This window comes from Lissotriton helveticus, chromosome 4_2 (assembly GCF_964261635.1).
Source record: "Lissotriton helveticus chromosome 4_2, aLisHel1.1, whole genome shotgun sequence".
Taxonomy (NCBI): Eukaryota; Metazoa; Chordata; class Amphibia; order Caudata; family Salamandridae; genus Lissotriton; species Lissotriton helveticus.
The window spans coordinates 57,225,322-57,246,185 of record NC_136064.1 but is presented as its reverse complement, the minus strand read 5'-3'; the positions used below and the strand labels follow the sequence as shown (position 1 = coordinate 57,246,185).

Below are 20,864 nucleotides of genomic sequence, written 5' to 3'. Positions count from 1 at the left end.
CAAAAACACGAGAAGGAGAAAATATATTTTGATACCAAGAAGAGAGCAACGGATCTTGTACTCATTGTAGATGGTTGGGTACTTATTAAAATACCTTTTACAGTGGGTAAAGGTGGATCAAACATTACTATGACAGCACATGCATTGAGGATAACAATGGAATCTGTTTTTATTGCAAGGGAAAGGGTGGTGGGATAAGAGCATTGTTGAGCCTATCTCCTGCAAACAAGCAGATATATCAATCATTCAAATATGGCCTTGAGTGACTTCGTACTTGACCTAAAGGAGTCAATGTTGGCCATGGATGTAATCTCCAATGAGAGGACACAATCAGTACAAAAAGATTGTTCAGAGAATAAATTTAGTAAGGGTTCTATGTCTGCACGAACATCCGTTGGATTGCCTTATTCGACAGCATGGTCAGGAACTTCAGGTAAATTCATGACCACAACTCTACTAAATGAACAGGTTGATTCCATGAGCATTAATGCTAGGAACACCCCAATGAAGTTAGATCTCCTAGTAATCATTTGCTTAAATTAATTGTAAAATTTGCTGAGTAGTAAATCATTTTGTTAACTTCACACATTTGTGTTATTTTTGGTATAGGAAGGGGTGTCTGTGGCATGTATCCTTTATGTAAGGAGCTCTGCAGCTTGTATCCTTCCCATTTAGTTGTGTGTTCCACCTGGGACTGTAGCTGTGATTTCTGGAGCACTCCTGACATTCTGTGTTATCCAATTTCCCGGTTGTTCCAGATCTCGCAGGTCCTGTACTTTGTCTTGGGTTTTTTCTTTTCCTTGTTCTTATGAAGACGTAACATTTTGGAGGAACTCAGCAGTTTGTTGATTTTAACACCGTAGCCAATCCCAGAAAAACAATGGCAAACCGCAGCTCAGACCAGCCTCTCCGTGTCCTGTTTCACCTCCACTTTGCTCTCCTGCTGTGTTTGTCTTTCCTTCCACCATGAGCACTCAGAAACGTCCAAAAGTGCAGTCTCCCCAGCCGCAAGCAGACCTCTGCAATAAAGATAAGATGACAGCTGTAATTGATGTCACGTGGGTTGCAGTTAGATTCTTGTATAACTTCTAACTATAAGTCGCATTAATCGCCTCTGCCTAATGACGAGTTTCACCCAGGTGGGCAGGCAGAACGTACGGATCAGATTTTTTGTTCTACTCTTGAAATGCACACAAAATCCTCTCAAATTAACCTCTCCTTGAACCTGAGAGGGGAAAAGAACGCCTTTCACAACAATCACGCATTTTAAGTGGATTGCAGGAAACTGGGGCTGTTGAGGAGGGAGGTGTGTATGCGACATGTTCGTGTGTATTTGGGGGAGGGCTTAAGGGGGTGGGGGCTGCTGCATGAGTCTTACCCCCGCCCCTACCCTCTATCAGTTGTGCAGGCGCAACAGTCTGCCATGTTTGATCTTCCTTTTCTCATGCACTAAGCAAGTAATGCGGCAATATTCATTGGCCTTTGGCCGGATAGGCCCCCCGGTAACGGTTTGGGACCTGCCTGCCCAACTCACCGCAGGGGCTGGAGGGGGCTGCGATACACCCAGAGGCGCAACTAGAGACAAATTTCTGGGGGGGGGGGGGGAGAGTGGGGTGGAGGCTTACTAAAAATGTCGGGGAGGGGAGCGGGGCTGATTCTTCCAGCAATATGCAGAGTGGAGATGCAGGGTTCTAAGAAGGGGTGAAAACGCAACAAAGCCTTGTTAGCAAGTAAATGGTCTTTTAAAGACCTGTGAAGTACTCGGGTGCGGCCTTCTGTGTGCCCGGGAAGCTGCTGTCTTAGCCCGGGTGACACACAATTGGGGGGGGGGGGGCGCTTGAAGCCCTTTGAACCCAATAGGCGTTGCGTGCCTGGTTACAGACCAGGTCTGCTCCCTGTTCTAGGAGCCTCTTTGCCCAGCTCACAACGCAGGAACTACTGCATTGTGAAATATGAGCAGGGCCACTGGAATTATGCGATTGTGCAGCCGCAGCCTTTGTCGCATAGTTATGAATCTGCCACATTTGTCCCATAATACATCATCTGATGCATAATCTGCAGATTTTGATTAAAACAATATGTTGTTTCTAGCTCAAACGCTTCAAAAGTTACTTAGATCGTAGCAACATGTGTTCCCGTGAAGTGGAAGGCCATGTGCAAAGTTTGACTACTCACACTTCTGTTGCTTATTGCTATATTTGCAGTTTAAACTGGTACTAATAAGGTGCAACTTCTGCCCACACAGTGTTAATAAGTGTAGCAAGGATTTGCAATGCAATCGGTCTCACCTTTGGGACCTTATACATTATTAGCGATTCAGCATATTTAGGGTATGAGCATGAAATGGGGAGACCATCTGTATTGAATAAAAAGCTAACACAGTTTGGGTAGACTTTAAGGGCAGTGTTTAATGCAGTGTGACAGATGGAGAGAGTTTTGCAGAAGGACGGAAAGTGGGGGACAATGCTATAACATAGATAGAGACCAACAGTTTGGAGGATAGCAGTTAGTTTAAAAGAGATGAGCAGAAATGAGTGATGGAGACAAGAAACTAGAAGAAAGAGACGGACAGAGTTTTGGGTGGGAATATAGGCGAGGGTAGTGTGCATGTGAGGGAGAGTGAGTTTAACGAAGAGAAACAGAGAGTTTTGGGGTGTAGGGAAGGATGCGGGGTTCAAAGGGACTGCGCATGAGACAGAGAAAGTGAGTTTGAGGGGCAAACTGAGTTTGAAATATTGTTTTATGGTGAGGGAGCATTAGACACAGGCGCAGACATCCGGGGCACAGACAGGCAGAAACATGATTGTATGCCCTTTCCGGTTGCCGTTATGCTCTGCCCCTCAAGTTTTTGAGGACCTTCCCAAGTTATCCCGTCCGTATTTGTTTTATGCGTGTATGATTTTGGGGGGAAGCCTAGAAAGAAAAATACCCCTGGTATCTTCTACAGTTAAAACACAGCCATATTAAAGTCAATTATTCTGGAAAATAAATCCATTTAAAATCGACCAATACATGGGTAAAATAATAGGCATTGGGATTTTAAAAACAAACGTAGATTGAGTATACAGATTGAACAAGAACACCAAACAGGAGGATAAATAGGTTTACCTGCCAAAATGGCAAGACACCCTCGTATGTTTGGAACAAACACTTAAATGTCTGTGAGTTCAAAAAGCAGCGACCTGGGGCAGATTAGTTTAGCCAAACAAATCCTCTAAATCAGAGTTGGCGGGAGAAAAGTTAAAGTGACCGTGAAGTGAAAGCAGCTGAGCGCGTGTGTGAAATCTGAGAGATTGCACACCGCGCACTGCTGCTCGTAACTGCAAGCCCTAGGCCTTTTCACACGCACGAGTGTGTGAAAAGTCCAGAACGATTCTAAGAGGTCGTTGTTCTAGAGCAGTGCATGCGTTGCTCTAGACTCGACCTAAAAAGGACAAAATAATAGAGTAAAACCATCATAAAATGTGCTGCATTACGCTGCATAATTTGCCTTTTCTTGCCGCATAATTTATTCAAACCTGCCGTATAATTTGTCCCTCTCCTGCTGCATAATTCTGGTGGCCCAGGATAGGGGAGACTCAGGAGCCTCTGAACACATTCTGCAAGGCTCCCAATCATTTTATGTTACTCCACTGAAGTAGGCAAATGCCAAAAGGCCTTTTATGGCGGGTTCATAAGCCCAGACAAACTTTAAAGGCAGTCTCTCTGCCGTTTATTGTCTGGTGTGTGGGATGGTAGGCGGTGGCACGGAAATAAAGAATCCCGATGGAGAGTAGGCACTGTATGGGTTTGCTCAAGGTGATGCTATAGGGTAAGGGATGGAGAATTGCGATTCTCCTATTTCAATGACTAGAGAATCTGGATTTTATTAAAGACACAGAGGCTGACATTATACATAATCTTTTAATGCACTCTCCAAGCAGCCGCATACATCGCACTACCAAAGGTTCCAGAATAGAATATAGCAAGTACATAAATACCATGAGCTAACAACAATCTGACTCTTTTAAATGTAGAGGATAGAAAGAATAAGTCCAGGAAAAATAATAAACTTTCAGAAATCCAACTTGAAGACTTCCAATGGGTCGTCGAGGAGGCGTGACGAAGGAGGAAGAAGCCAAGGGGAGCACAATCCAACACAGCACATATTTAAGAAGAAGGGTTACCTGAAAAGAGAGAGAGAAGTAAATGTCTCCAGAAGAAAGGTATAAAATACAACACGTAAAGAGAAAAAACTAAAACTATTAAAGACAGCAAGCTATGCAATAAAGCAATGTCATTATAAGCAAGAAAACGCATTGTCAAAATAACCATCCAAAGGGAAGGATGGGTGGGATAATGTCAGCCTCCGTGTCTTTAATGAAATCCAGATTCTCTAGTCATGGAAATAGGAGAATCGCAATTTCATTACATGAACGGAGGCTACATTATTTATGTTGGTAGCTTTGTAAGACAGGATTAGACATATGTTCGATAGGTTTACAGTAGTGCCTTGCAAAGGTGCTAGCGTTCGACCAATCGGCCGCTTTGAGGATGTCGTCCAACATACCTTCAGACCAAAGAGATTTACTGGCCATAGCGCCTCTAATAGAATGAGTTTTAAATTTTGTTAAGTCAATGCCTGCTAAATTCATGGCAATTTTAACCCATCTAGCAACGGATGATGAGGTTATAGCCTTATGGGTTTGACAAAAGAGATGAGTAATTGATTTACACCTGGGGGCGAAGACTTGACATTCTTTGATCTTACTCTCTCATGCAGTCAACTACACAAAGTTTTGAACAGGGTTCAAAACGTGGATAGAAGATTGAATCAGACAGTTTTGGTTCTTCTGTAAATATCGAACTTGACGGCAAAGATGTTATATGATCTGATAGCGATTTGTAGAGCTTTGAAATCAGAGACTCTTCGACAGGAGGTAAGGTATAGAAGAGTTGCAAGCTTGATAGAGGTATTTTCTATTCAATAGGGTGTTATGTGGCCAGTTATTAAAAAGGTCTAGGATTAACTTTACGTCCCAGAGAGTCTCATATTTGGGTTTAGGAGGCCTTCTTAGGCGAATGCTCTTCATAATTCTGCAAACAATTACATTTTTACCAACCGTTTTCCCGTTGACAAGGATATGGCCAGCAGAGATGGCCTTTCTATAGCAATTGATAGTTCTATAACTTAAGCCTTCATCAAATTGTTCAACCAGGAAGTTTACTACGTCAACAATAGGTGCCTGTAAGGAATCCAAGTTCCTTTCCAGGCACCAACGAACCCAGCATCTCCAAATGTTGTTGTATCTATAGTGAGTGCCTGGGGCCCAAGATTCTCCGAGGAGTGTAGCAGCTGATGATGAAAGGCCTGAGATTTCAATCGATCTCCTGACACTTTCAAAGCAAGAAGGTTCAAACTTCCTGTCTGAATTAGGGGGTGAAATCCTCCGTCTACGTCTGTTAGAAGATTCTCTTGGGAAGGAATTAAAAAAAGGGGGGGTGTATGCCAGTACCAGAGTGGTAGGGAACCAAGCCTGCGATGGCCAAAACGGAGCTATCAAGACAAGGGAGCACTGGTCTTGTCTCACTTTCTGTAGGACTCTTTGGATCATGGCAAAGGGGGGAAAGGCATAAGCTTTCACTCCTTTCCAGGGTTGGAGAAATGCGTTCACTGCTAGAACACCGGGATTGGGCATCCAGCTGAATTATTTGGGAAGTTGGAACAAATGTCTGCTGGCAAAAAGGTCTAACTCTAGTGGGCCCTAGATTCTGTTCAGAGTACTGAAAACGGAAACATTGAGTTTCCATTCACTGTGATCTAGAAGGAACCTGAAGTTCCAATGAACAGAGATGTTCGTCTTGCCGGGAAGGTCTTGTGCTTTGAGGGCAATTTTGTGCTCCAGGAAAAACATCTAAAGTTTCCTGGCTAGATTGGAAAGGTCTGCAGGTTTGGTTCCTCCGAGGCAATAGATATAGGCGACTTCGGACATGTTGTCCATCTTCAGGACGACTGACCTCCCTTGGAGAGAGTCTTTGAAGCTCATAAGGGCATAGAGTCTAGCTGTTAACTCCAGATAATTTATATGGTGGGAAGATTCCTCTTGCGACCAGATTCCACCAGTGTTTTGATCGAGAAGGCATGTGCCCCAGCCTTGGAGTGATGCATTTGATATTAAAACAAATTCTGGCTTTGAGCCAAAAATTGCTTTGCCATTCCATGCTTCTAGGTTGTCTAGCCACCACGTAAGTTCCGATTTGGCCTCCCGGTCCAGAGTAATTCGATCTTCGTACCAGAGACCAGATCTTAGGGCTCTCGCTACTATCCTCTGCAGGGCACAATAATTTATAGGGCCCAGAAATGTTGCTTGAATTGAGGAGGCGAGGAGACCGAGTAGTCTGGCTAGTTCCCTCAGGGGAAGGTCGTGTTGTTTCACGACATGTCTTATCTCTTTCTTGATCTTGGATATTTTTAAGGAAGGAAGAAGAAGAAGGCATTTTGAGGTATCCACGGTGAAGCCCAGGAACTCCAGAGATATGGAGGGAGTCAGGATAGATTTCTCTTTGTTTATAATAAACCCTAGGCTCTCCAAGAGATCCATTAAAGTTTTCAGGTCTTGGACAATTTGAGTGAGGTCTTGCGACATTACAAGAATGTTGTCTAGATATATGATCATGAGGATACCTCTTTCTCTTAAGAATGAGGCAATTGTTTTCATGACCTTGGTGAAGCACCAAGGGGCAGAGGACAGCCGAAGGGAAGTGCTTGAAATTGGTATAGATGTTTTTTCCACATAAAATGGAGAAAAGGTTGATGGACTTCGGCCATAGGGATGGTGAAATAGGCATCTTTTAGGTCCAATTTGACCAGCCAGTCTCCCTCCAAAAGAAGATCCCTCAGGAGACGGATGCCTTCCATCTCGAAATATCTGTAGACTAGGTATTTGTTGAGTTCCCTCAAATTATCACAAGTCTCCAACCTTTCTCTTTCTTTTTTACCAGAAATAGTGTACTTATGAATCCTATCGCTTCCAAGGGGACCTCTATTATTGCCTCTTTCTGAAGTATGGAGGATATCTCTTGATCTACTATTTATTGCGGATCTAGGGAGAGAGGTATGTCTCTCGGAAATGAGGTTTGTGTAGGTATATGCTTAAAGTCTATCACAAAGCCCTTTATTGTGTTTAGGACCCAGGGATCTTCAGTTATTAACTTCCAATTTTGGTAAAAATGTTTGAGTCTGCCTCCCACCTTTAGGGGAAAAGAAGGAGAGGGTGAGAGAGGAAGAGTACTCCCTTGGTGGGTTTGCGCCAATGGAGGAGCCACGAGATCTGAATCCTCTTGAACTGGGCCTCTGCCTCTCTGGGGGTAGAAAGCAGGAGCGTAGTATTGTTGGTATCCGCGACCGAAGCCACGGGATTTTGGATAGGCCCTTTGATTAAACTGGCTGGAAGAGAGGCCCCTTCTTCCGGCCCGCCCAAAAAGGTTGTGGTTAAAGACCTTCCTCATATTTTGTTGAGCCTTATCTAAGGCGGTGAAAGTTGATACGTATTTACCAAGGGATTTGATAAGGTCTTCCCGAAAGAGTAGTCCTTATGGGTTGTTAGAGGGTTCTTTGTCCGCCATATCACCAAGCTTCGGATTAATTTTAGTAAGAACAACTACGCCTTTCGGCATTAAGGCTAGCGTTTGCCTTACCTAAAAGTATTAGGGCTCTCAGGCTCCAGCTTCTGATTAGTTCAGTATTGAGAGGTGTACCACCGATGTGGCTTTCCTCTGCGGAATCAATTATTCTTGCACGGGGTCCCAGGACGTCGACCCTGGCAACCTTTCAGGGATCCCTCCATCCCCTTTCTGGGGTCCCAACCGAACTTAAAAATGAATTTTATGAGCTCAGGGTCGATGTTGGGAGTTTGGCAAGTTTTATCTTCGATGGAAGGTCTCGAGCATTCTACTCTGAGAATGTTACTAGTATCCCTCTCGAGTAGGTTGTGTAGCCATTTCTTTATGAATTTGGCAACATGGCCTCAGGGCCACCACTCGGAGGATCGAGGATGCTTGAGGTTTAGAGGGGTGAACATTTCTTGCTCCATGGGGTCAAGGATGTTGTCCTTAGAGGATGTAGGAGGCTCTTCCTCAATATTGTAGAAGTCGTCATCCTCTTCATCTAAATCTAAGATATACTCATCAGGGATATCAGAAGATTCAATGACGTTAAAAAGGTTATCTCCCATGTCATTTTGAGCACTTTGATGATTTGTGCCACTAGGGACACCCAGATAATTTGTGCTGCGGTGGACACCCAAATAGGTTGTGCCAGGGAGTTTGAGGTGCGAGGACCTCCATTCAGTATTGAGGTGCTAAGACCCCCGAGTTTGGACGAGGTGCTAGGACTTCATTGAGTGCTCATAGGGGTAGTTTCCTCAATATTCTTACTTTTTTAACATTCTTTTACCCCTTGTCTCACAGGTCTCGTCAATGAGGTTTTCGGTAGCCTCGTCCTCCTGAGTAGGTAGTGGTCTCTTGGGTGGAATGACCTGGTTTAAGGTCTCAAACATGCATGACCTTATTTCTCTTTGGAGCATTTTTCTAAAGGATTATTTATCAATGTTGGGGGTGGGGCGGAAATATCGTCTGAATCAGAATCAGACATTGCGCTCTTTAAGGTTTGTGAAAGTGTGGAGTTGCCACTTATTTTATTAGGCTAAATATACGGGTATGGTTCGTAAGAGTTATAGTTTGGCCAGAGGAAGAAAGGGCAAGGCAGGATCAAATGCCTAAATGCCCTAAGACGTTAATATATAAAAATATATATGAAATTCCCCCTTTTTTTGGGCAGAGCGTTCAGAATAATAAAACCTTACTTCTTGAGAGAGAGAGCGTTAGAAAAAAATATATCTAGCCTGGTTTCGGTGAACAGCTGATAGTCAACTGACGATCGCGAGGGCTGGTTGTCATGGGGATGATCGCAAGCACAAGCGATCGTCTAGACCCCGAGTTAAAGACAGGGAGAGGAAAGGCCCTAGGCAACCGTAGGACGCGAAGTCCCGGTGCCAAGGTATCTTCCTTAATTCCTCGTGTTTGGAGTCGCGGCTTGCATCGGGGAGCATTGCGAGGTATTCTGAAATCGGAGGGCATCTGAGAGGGCTCAGGGTCAAAGGCAGGAGCACCGAGAGTGTTAATACGTGAAGGCGATGAGTGTGGAGTGCCCAGTAGAAATGGGAAGGAAAATAATACAATACTCACATGAAAGCTGCAAGGAAAAGTAATTAAAACATGTAGAGTATGCGAGACAGTGTAATTTTGAAGATCTTATCTTACCAGAAAAGGAAGGGAAAAAAGGGGGGAGGGGGATCTCCGTAAATTGGAGATCGGTGTGGAGGGGTAGGGGAGGGTGGTGGGGGTTTGCCCACCGCTGTAAAAACAATAGATGAACAAGGATTACACAAGGCTTATAAGAGTAATGAAATGATAATAAAGGAGTTACTTATCTGCTCGGAGCCGCATTTAAAAGAGGCAGATTGTTGTCAGCTCATGGCATTTATATACTTGCTATATTCTATTCTGGAACCTTTGGTATTCTGATGTATGCGGCTGCTTGGACACTACATTAAAAGATTATGCATAATGTAGCCTCCGTTCTTGTAATGAAATTCAAAGGATGCAGGAGCAGCGAAGGTATCTGGAGAAAAATGAAAACTGAGCTTGGTTATGGAAGCTACAAGAGTTGGGAGCAAGAAAGGCCCTGATGGAAGGTGAGGCCTGTTAAAGCAGGCGCTGTGAGGCCAAATTGTGATAGGCTGTTGGGTTTGAAAGAGGGTGGCAGGGCTAGAGGCAACTGGACAAGGAAGTGAGGTGAATGGTATGGCTTAGCCTCCAAGGATCCGAAAGAGGGAAAGATCTCCCTGGGGAAAAGCTGCAAGTTTCAAACAATAGCAAAAGATTCCATGGAGGTTGAGATACTTGAATGAGGGTGAGTGTGATGGCGAGTATGAGCACAATGGAGGGAGCCAGGAGAAGCGCTGAGTAGGCAGTTAGGGTCTTGGCACTCACTGCATCATCTTCTATCTGGATACAACTCTGCAGGTGAAATGGTGAAGCCAAAGAAAGAAAGTGGGTCATGTACCCCAAAACCAAATTGTCCACTCTGGCAAGATCCAAATTAGTTTACATCACCCACTTATATTTTAAGCTGTTGCAGGCCTACTGTTTTCACTTAAGAATAAAATATTGCCCCATTAGAGGTGGTTCAGTCCTGCAGAGAACCACTCTTCCATTATGGAAATTGTAGTCCTGCTTAAGGGTGTTATGGCTTTAAAGGGAGAAGAGTCTCGAACAAATGCATTGAACTAAACTATCATTTAGCATACACATCTGTGACCTACACATCACATCTAATGCTCTGCGATTGACAGGACAATAAAAGCAAAGATATGTTGTCACTTTCTGTGAAGAAGCAAATAAATGAAAGCTCCGATGTACGTCAATTCTTTTCAGAGACAGAGACAGAGACAATACAAATGTTTTTCTGAAAACACTAGCAAAACACCATCTCAGGCAAATTTGGAGGTGCAGAAATGTAAGAATACTGTTTAGCCCACTGTAATAAAAAAAAGCACTGATAACAAAAAACCTAACCTCAATCAATTGTGACCATCCATCGGATCACTGCCAGACATTAAGTAGAAAATCCTTATATGAAACATAAAGCGGTTCAATAACACTAACATATAACGATTATCATATGCATACTTAGATAGATACAATATGAGCGTTGTGTTTTTGCAGGAGATATAATAAGTATGCCCAAAGTGGCTCCATTCTTTTCTGCTCAATGGAGCCCTTATCAATATCTGGCCTTTTGCAGTACATAAGAAGTAGTGAGTTTTTAAATGCAAAAAATTCTATATACACAGAGCCAAGTGCAGACCCCTGATGCTGGTAGACTGTCTCTAGGACTACTAAGTTTCTCATCTTAATAGCTATATCCCCAATACCGACAGTCCCGGTGATTTGAAGATATTGAAGCCCTCTGCAGACAGCTAGAAACTATGATTAATAATATTGGTAGTAAAGTTATTTTATTGGGCGCCTGGTTCCTTCAGCCTTAGTGTACTCGGGCTAAAACATCATGCTCAGACAACACCTATGAGGCAAGTTCCAAAATGTCACTAAGCCAGTCCAAATAATCAGGTTTTAAGTTTCTTTTTGAAAGATCAATTCAGAGCTTTCTTGTCTGAGAACCAGGGGCAAGGCGTTCTGCTGTTTCGATGCCAGCCAGCTAATGGAGCCGCCTCTCATACGAGCTCTTTTCAAGGTGGGGATGGTGGCTAGAAAGGCCCCTGTGGACCTAAGCCTTCTTCCAGGTGGGAAGGGTTTAACAAGAGGGTGCAGATACTGACGCCGTTGTCCATTCAAAATTTTGTGACAATACCACATAGCTTTAAAGGACACACTAACTATTGTTATAATTCTTAAGATTACATTATAATTTGGGGAGGTGACTTCAATTTGACACTAAACAGTATCCTAGATAGAACAAGAGCACCACCTGGCTCCACTCCCAGGGCGACCAAAACACTGCTACATATAATGCAAACATCCAACTTAGTAGACACATGGACACCTGACAGTGGAAATGAGGTGCAGCCCTTTTATTCAATAGTACGCATTATGTATCCCAGTAAAAAGCTTGGGCGATATTATCGATGAGGAACTATCCTTTAAGCAGCAGGTAGGAGCAGTGACCTCAGCTAGCTTCTGCCTGCTATGACGCATAAAAAGAAGGCACTTACTCATTTCGGTATTCACAGAAGTTAGGAGTCCTAACTTTAGGACTCCTAAATGCCTTCTGTGAATACCGAAAGTCTTAAAGTTTGGATTTTCTCAGTTTAAGAGTAGTAAAGTTAGGACTCCTAACTTTAGGACTCCTAAATGCCTTCTGTGAATACCGAAAGTCTTAAAGTTAGGATTTTTCTCAGTTTAGGAGTAGTAAAGTTAGGACTCCTAACTTTAGGACTCTAAATGCCTTCTGTGAATACCGAAAGTCTTAAAGTTAGGATTTTTCTCAGTTTAGGAGTAGTAAAGTTAGGACGCCTGTTGCACCCACCCAGGTGAGTGAGGTACCCCTTTTATCGGGCGACATGGGGAAATGCTGGGTGGTAGGAAATTTGTGTCAGCCCAGTGATGCCACAACTTTCTCACAGAAATTCTCAGCTAAATTTGAGGTTTGCAGGGGATTCTGGGTAGGAACACGTTGGGGGGGTCCACGCAAGCTATACCTCGCTGAACTTCCCCAGGTGTCTAGTTTTCAGAAATGTGTGGGTTTGGTAGTTTCCCAAAATGGCCGCTGAGCCTGGGAAAAGTGAGGAAAACGTGATTTTTTTTAGCTAAATTTGAGGTTTACAGGGGATGCTGGTTAGGAAAATATTGGGAGTCCACGCAAGCGCACTGCCCTGGACTCCTGTCTAGCTCTCAGAAATGGTTGGGTTTGGTAGGTCTCCCTAGATGGCATCTGAGCAAAGGTTCAACAACGCAGGTCACACCCTTGAAAAACAAGGTCATTTTGTGATAGATATGTGGACACCTGTGTTTTTGGTCCCGGGCTTGCAGACATCTAGAGAACCTAAAAAACCCTGACATTTCTGAAAACTAGACACCTGTGGAAGTCCAGGGAGGTATGGAATATCTGTGTGGACAAGTTGTGGGATCACTGCACTGCACAAATTTCATACCATCCAGCGTTCCTCTCAGTCTCCCGATAGAAATGATACCTTACTTGTGTGGATGAGCCAAGTGCCTATGACATGAAATGGCCAAAAACGTGTAGAGATTGAGGGGGGCCCAAGGTGGGTCCAAAATGGCAGTTTGTTTATATGTTTCTAGGCTGACACTGCTTTGGGCACCCACACAAGTGAGATATAATTTTTCTCGCCAGACCAAGGGGAACGCTGGGTGATAGGAAATCTGTGCCTGTGCGGTGATCCAATAACTTACCCACACAGAAATGTGAGGAAAATGTGACTTTGTAAGTAAATTGTAGGTTTGCAGGGGATTCCAGGTAAGAAAACGCTGTGTGATCCATGCAAGCCACACCGCCAGTCAAGAGTCAGTACACCCCCACACCATCCACGCACACTACCAGCCGAGCGCATCCACTCACTCCGCCAGCCAAGCGTCATTCATGCACACTGTCAGCTAAGCACCGGTCAACGTACACTGCCAGCCAAGTGCCACTCTACACACACCACCAGGCAAGCGCCAATCTACACACATCGTCATCAAGTGTGAGTCCACACACACCATTAGCCTAGTGCAAGCCCACACTCACGGCAGCAAAATGCCAGCCAAAGCTCAGTACAGTTAGTCCGTCAGCCAAACTCCAGTTCACACACACACAAACTCTCTCTGGTTTCTAGTGGTTTTCTGGCCCTCGCTTGGGGGTAGATAAGACTAAAAATAATAATGAAACAGCCCAAATGTGTGCCAAAAAAAAGGGGAGTGACCTGTGCCTATGAGGCTTCTCCCTGACATGCCCAGAAACTTATCCCTGGTTCCTAGTGGGCTTTCTGACCCACCTGCAGGGGCAGATTAGGGGCTATTGCCCCGAACTGCCTTCGGGGGGGGAGCTGAAAGACTTTTTTGGGTGTGGGGGCCTAAACATGCCCATTCTGGGAAGCCCCCACCCCTACGTTTAAATAAAACAACATAATTCCTGGTGCCTAGTGGGCTTTCTGCCCCCCGGGGGGCAGATCAGGGGCTATTGGCCTGAAATGCCTCCCAGGCGGTCAGAAATACTGTGGAATTCTGGGGGAGGGAGGGGCATTGCCATGCTCATTTTGGGTAGCCCCTACCCCTACAGGCGTAAAAAAACAAATCCCTGGTGCCTAGGGGGCTTTCTGCCCCCCCCCCCCCAAGGGGCAGATTGTGGACTATTACCCACACCTGCCTTCCAGGGGTGGTAGGAAGACTAGAATTTAGCGGTGGGGGCATTGGCATGCCCATTTTTTTACATTTACATTTTGGGCAGTCCCCACTCCTACAGGCTTAAAAAAATCCCTAGTGCCTTCTGTCACAAGGGGGGGGGAGATTGGTGGCTATTGCCCTCTTCTGCCTCCCAGGGGGAGGGGGGCAGAAAGACTGTGGAATTTGGGGGGTAGACCACACCTACCCCCCAACCCCTACAGATGTGAAGAAAAAAATCCCTGGGCCCTAGTGTGCTTTCTGCCCCCCTGGGGTGCAGATTGGGGGCTATTGCCCACATCTGCCTTCCTGGGGGGTATTAAGACTGGAATTAACAGAGCGGGGTAGATGCATTGGCATGCCCATTTTGGACAGCCCCTGCAGGTGTAAATCTAAAAACAATCCCTGGTGCCCTTTCTCTCTCCCACCGGGGCAGATTGGGTGCTATTGCCCCCATCTGCCCCCAAGAGTGGTATAATGACTGTCTGTGCCCAAAATAATGGAGGGAGCAAAAGTCCTTGCCCAAGGGGCCACTCCTCCCTCCCTGGTGCCTAGTGTGAGGATCCCTGCTTGGGGATCGCCCTTGTGAGGCAATCCCTAAGCAGGGATCTACTAGGGAGCAGTACCATTGGAAAGGGGAGATTCTCCCTTTTCCAATGATACCCCTCCCGTTTGCGTCAGCGCTCCGGGGGCTGAGATAGCCGCCTGAGCACAGAGGCAGTGAAACTGAAACTGAGTTTCAGTTTCTCCAAAATGCCGTCAGCAACAACATGTACTCTGACCGTTAGTTCGAAGAAATGATAAGAACACCGTCGGTTGCTGGGGAAGCTCTTCCCCAGCTCCCGAGGGTGTTTTGACAAAAAGGGAATCCCTTTGGTGCCCGCACTGGTGCGTCAGATACTATACACCAGCATTAATGATTACCATGGGAGTCGAGAGGAGAATCATCGGAAGTTGACGACACCATCGGATGACTGGTTTCCATCGGAGGAAGACTATTAACAGTCACTTAGCTTTGATACATTATTGTGTGACTTTATATTAATGAGTGTTCCTAGCTAGTTTAGGGTAGACTTATGCAAACCCAGGGAATTGCTTGGAAGAGACTTTACCTTGTTACCAACAGCTATTGCTAAAGGTGACTTACTCTTTATTTTCCCTAAAGCCTATTCCTGATCAATGCTACTGCAACGATCATTCCTCCTTTTCTTTTTTTTTTCCAAAAACCTTTATTGCACCAGTAAGTTACACAGCGGAACGCCTACAACCCGTCGGGCTGGCCGCTATAGCGATTAGTCAAGTACTGAGCAGCATCACAAAGTCTACATGTACATATTCATTGTAATACACCGTTAAATTGCTGTGGCATACAGAGGTGCATCATACGTTTCAATGTCTCAGTTCATTATTGGTTTTTGATTTTTCATTTTTTGCTTTGTAACAAAACAACAACAGAGTAACTTAAACGATAGGAATAGTAATGCGGCCGCGTGCTGGGCAGCACAAGTCGAGTGTCAAGCGTTCCATGAGAGTGTCCCACGGTATTCCCTCACCCACTGCTGCTAAGGGGCCCTGGGGGTCATGTGTACACTCGAATACCTACTCCTTGCAACTGGTGTATCCCGTACCCCCCCCCAGATACCCCCGCTTGTATTAAAGTAAAGAAGTCATGTATCTTGCCCCTGGCTGTCCCTCCCCCGACTCTTCGCTTATGGTGTCAGCCCACTTCCTCTTCCTCGTCTGACTCATCTTGGTCTTCCTCCGGTAAGGGATCACAGACCCCCCTCTGTATTCATCCATTTGGTCCAGATCTTATTCCACTTTCCCGGGCAGGCACGGTTAGAATAGACCGCCCGTTCCGTTATCATGACTTTATCCATATTTAAACACCATTGTGACTTGGTTGGCATATCTGCCACTCCCCAGTGTTGTGCGACATCCCGTTTAGCCACCATCAGTCCCACTGTGGCCCAGAGTTGCCCGTGCCTAGAGAGGTCAGATGACTCCCACACGTTCAAGAGGCATCGTTTCGGTTCAGGTAACAGCGACTGTTCTAGTGTTTGTGAGATTGTTCGTAGTATTTGTCTCCAGTATTCCTGAATCCGGGGGCAGTCCCATATGGTGTGGAAAAATGTGCCCTCCTCCCCGCACCCACGAAGGCAGTAAGGATGTTGTACCCTGTTGATGCGATGTAGCATAGTCCTAGTGTAATACACCCTGTGTAGTATTTTCAATTGTACGAGCCTTAAACGTGCAGAGATGCCCACTTCCTTAGGAGACCCGAGTGCCTCGTTCCACTCATGCTCATCCATTTCACTAGTGTCCCCCTCCCAATTGGTTTTTAATGACTGTGTTGGATCCGGTAAGTTGTTGAGTAATTTGCGGTACGTTAGCGATGTTGCGCGTTCAATCATAAAATCAGTGAGGAGGCGGTCTTCCAGCAGGGAGGATTCAGGCAAGACCGTGTCTGGGGGCAGTGCCGTGAGCAGTGCGTGTTGTATCTGGATGTACCTATAGAGCTCTCTCTCGCTAAGGTCATATAGTTCTTTCAGGCGATCGAAGGGAATCACCCCGTTCCTTTCCCAGAGGTCACCCACCGTGGATATTCCTATGGTGTCCCAGTGCGAGAACCCCTTACTATTTCTCAGGTTGCCTAATATTCGAGAGTCCCACAGCGGGGTCATTTTGGTGATCTTCCCCTTCCAACCCAGGGCAGCCGTCGCCGTATGCCAAAGGTGCACCGTGAGCCTGGTGGGCCCAAGTACGGTGCGAATTTTGCGTTTATCGTATAGTGGGCCCAGTAGGCTGTTAGTGCCCAACTGCGCCCTGTCTGCCTGAAACGCTGGCTCGGCCTGTGAGACGTGTATCTGAAGGACTGGACTTTTAACAGTACCAGCGGTGCCAGGGAACAACACCTATAACCTTCATGGGATACCTGTTTCGGCGCACAAATTACAGAGACACGGGAAACTTCCTTCGGCGTCAAAGATCAGCGTTTATTACTGCAGGGAGGCAAAAGTCACAAGAAGTACAACAGTGTGTAGGTTCTGAGAGTCTGCTTCAAATTGAGGTTGTAGGTCGCTCTCTTTTATACAGAGTGTTACCATTGCATAACATGTGGACAAAAGATTATAATCCGGTTCCCACAGTAGGTTTCAAAAAGGGTCGCTTTCATGTGTTCAGAATCCCGGAACATCATTACAATAGCTATGCCGGTTCCCAACTGTAAAAGTACATCTTCCCACCATTAGGCACACCCATTAGAGTTGTAAATGACCAAGAGGGAGAGACAAGAGCAGCTGCAAGGAAGTCAGACACGTGTAGAGAAAAGAGTGTGGGGGTAATATCGGAAGCATGATCGCGAGATCAAAAGAGTTGGTTCCATTGCCTGTAAGGCTGTCACAATAGACCGGTACAACCAGATTACCCTCAAGCTGTGCCATCTGCCTTTGCTGTGTCATTCCTCCGGCCATAAAGACGCATGAAAGGAATATGCGTCTTCCGCAAGGCTTGGGAACTAGAGGGTCAAGGGGCGAACAGTTACCTGCTCGCTGACTACGTGAGGGCAAGAAACAAAATGGATGCCGTGTCTAAAATGGAACCCGAGGGTTCAGATGAAGAACACGAAATATTAGAAGAACCCTGGCAGGTAGTGTAGCGAAAATTCGCACACTTGCCGAACTCGTCATTTGCGGTTCGTAGATACCAAACTCGTCTATATTCGGTAATGCCCAGAACATCGTAATAATTTTTACGGAACCTCAGACGGTCCTTTTGCCCTCATGTAGGCAAGCACTAGTCGGAATCATAATCGATTTCGATACTCATCAGATCATCCAGATGTTGTTGATACATTATTCTATCCTTCAATGCCTCCTTGGTGACAACGGGCTGTCTTATACACGTCGTAGCACAAAGGCCACATAAGGCAGGACCACATTGCACACAAAGACAACATGAGAACAGAAATGTCACAACAATCCCTGTGATCATCAGAATCTTCCAACCCCAAGTCGATATCAGACCCCAAAACCATCCCAGAAGTGTCCAATTTCCTTCGTCCACGTGTATGGACTCCGAAATTTTGTGCAACTTAGAGATGGCTTGATAAACCGTTGGAGCGTTATCAGGTATGAATATGCAGCAGCTCGAATGGATGACTTTACAAACCCCACCTCTATCTGCTAGAACGATATCTAGAACCATACGGTTCTGCAACGTCATCAGTCTATCCGCTTGGAGCTCGGCTGTCAAATTACCAAGGGCATTTGCAGTTATGTTGGCAGTTGATTCTACTACACGAGTTAACTGTCTCAAGTTCCTGCTATTAACCATCGGGCCCCAGAACGGTAGGAAACCCTTAAAGAAGTCTCCCGCTTCTTGTCCGGAAGTATCTTCTTTGCTAACCACACCTCTTACAATTCTATTTCTGTGATAATCAGAGGCCACAGTGAAAGTGGGAGGCAATAGATTCGCAATATAGCAGGTACCCGAAAAGTCATGAGGTAACCACGTATAGGCTCGATCATAACATACAAAGTAGGTACCCTTGGCAGGCAGGAAAACAGGGGAAGCGAGCGTCGGTAAGACATACGTCTCGGTACAAGCACTCTCCCCAAACTGAGCTCTCGGATTTCGACCAAGACCTTTCAAGCAGAAATTACCAAGGTGAGGTACAATCCATATCGGTGGCGAGCTTTTAAGCTGCCTCTCACCTACTGATAAGCTGTACTCAGCTTCACTTAGTTCCTTATATGCTCGCACCTCTTCCCCTGGGATGAGCGATGCGTCAAAAATATCTCTATCTAAGTCTGCAATAGCTCTCGCCAGAGTCTTGTGGTACGGGCCAGGACCAGAGTTTGCTGAGCGTGGTTCTCGATGGGGGTAGGAATCTAGTGCGCTACGGAACATGGTTTGTAATGCTCGAGCTGACCCTTGTGCACTATAAGGCAGAACTAAATACGGAATACCCTTATCCATGGTATGTGGCATTAATCCACACACCCAACAGTTGGTAGTGTTTACCACTAACTGATGCTGATGCAGGAGTTGAATAAAAGAGTTGTTTCTGAATTCCGTACGTCTGATTTGTTCGTGTTGAGGCAGAGGATAAAAGGAATGTGGAGAAACAGTAGAAATGAAATATTGATCATGAGATGGAAGAGTAGGTGTAGCAGAAGACAATAAGAACTGAGACCCATAATATATTCCTCCTACCAATAGCATAGATATGGTGAGAAACAGTATGATTACTTGTGAGAAAAACCATTTTATATGACATATTTTCTTCAATGTAGATCTTTGCGCCAACATTTCTTCTCTTTTCGACAGCTCAGACAATGATGATTCCATCCCCTAACGACCGTCCGCGACGTTCTTGACGCACTTCGTTCTGAGTAGCGGTTATCAATTCCCAGGAGTTCCCAGAAATTGATAATAGAAACCAACCTTGTGTCGATAGCTGCTAAACAGAAGGAAGTACCCGCACGGCCTTACGGTCAACCTGGATGGTAGGTTCTAACTAAATAATGTTCTTGGCTGTACGAAAAAAAGAAAAAGAAAAAGATACACAATATATAATGTCCACTGTTTTCAGAGCAATGTAGAACCTATAAACAAAAAAATCTTTTTATTTGTGGCTTGTTCGTGGACGAAGAAAATATCGGCTACTTCCAGGGTGAGTCTGATCTTCAAACAATGGATTGGACGGCAAAGGAGTGTTCAATTGTTCAGGCAATTGTTCGACAGTCAAATTTTCCAAGGTTGACGTGGAGGAAATTGTTTGAGAGGAGTCAGCAACAGTGTCAGATACAAGCCGAGCTTCGCTGAATGGAACGAAACGTGGTGGAGTGTCGGTCTCAGATGAAGAAAGACCTCTTCTCATCCAGGTGTCCGACGGCAGAGGAAGCGGGACTCTTTTGGTGTGGGTAGCGTGTACCCAGTTCCGGCGTCCGTGTAGTCGAACCGCCGTCCTCGTAGCCAGCTGTACCTGAAACGGGCCCACAAATCTTGGTTCAAGGTTTCGTTTTCGTCCGTAGTTTCTGACGAGGATCCAGTCTCCTGGTTGGAGCCGATGACCAGGACCCTCTGTTTGTGACGGCAGAGCCTCAAAGACCTGTTGGTGAATCAAACTCAATTTAGCAGTCAGATCATAGAGATAATCGATCAACATAGGGTATTCAATTCTATCAAACTCCTTAGGTCTTGGGACTCCCCATACATTAGCAGGACGGCCGAACACAATCTCATATGGGCTGAGCCCTACTCGAGAGTGTACAGTCGCCCTGGTCGACAGGAGAGCTAGAGGCAAAGCGTCGGGCCATGATAAACCAGTTGTTGCCTGAATTTTAGCCAATTTCAGTTTTAGAGTGCCATTATATCCTTCCACCAGTCCTGCTGATTGTGGATGGTTTGCACTATGGAATTTTTGTACTATCCCTAAACCGCGACACACACTCTTCATCACACTCCCAACAAACTCACTTCCGTTGTCCGACCATACGACCCGAGGCATTCCGTAGCGGGGAAAATACTCTTTGAGCAAAATTTTTGCCGTGGATAAAGCCGTATTATCCTTAAGGGGGTAGGCCTCAATCCACCTAGAAAATGCACACACCACAACCAATACATACTTCAAATTATTACATCTCTCCATGTGGATAAAGTCCAACTGGATAACTTCGAAAGGGTACGTAGGAGGGGCAAAATGGCCAGGTGGAGTGGGGGTGCCCTTACCGGGATTGTGCATCAAACACACCATACAATTCTTGACCACTCTCTCGGCACACTTAGTAATCCCATCATTCTTCCATACATGAGACAACAACTTGCATATGCCTTTAGTGTTGATGTGTGCCATACCATGAGCCATTGTAACAACAGCGAGCACATACGCATCCGGTAACATCCATCTCTGCTTCTCT

General features: G+C 45.5%; 1 long non-coding RNA gene across 1 annotated transcript in view; it reads right to left on the bottom strand.

The window, feature by feature from the left end:
* Nucleotides 1-301: 301 nt before the first annotated feature.
* The window catches only part of LOC144752194 (uncharacterized), a 659,734-nt gene continuing 639,171 nt past the window's right edge, over nucleotides 302-20,864 (bottom strand). Inside the window, exon 4 of the long non-coding RNA XR_013594042.1 lies at nucleotides 302-1,019. This is a non-coding gene — a long non-coding RNA (uncharacterized LOC144752194). The remainder of the gene's footprint in view (nucleotides 1,020-20,864) is intronic.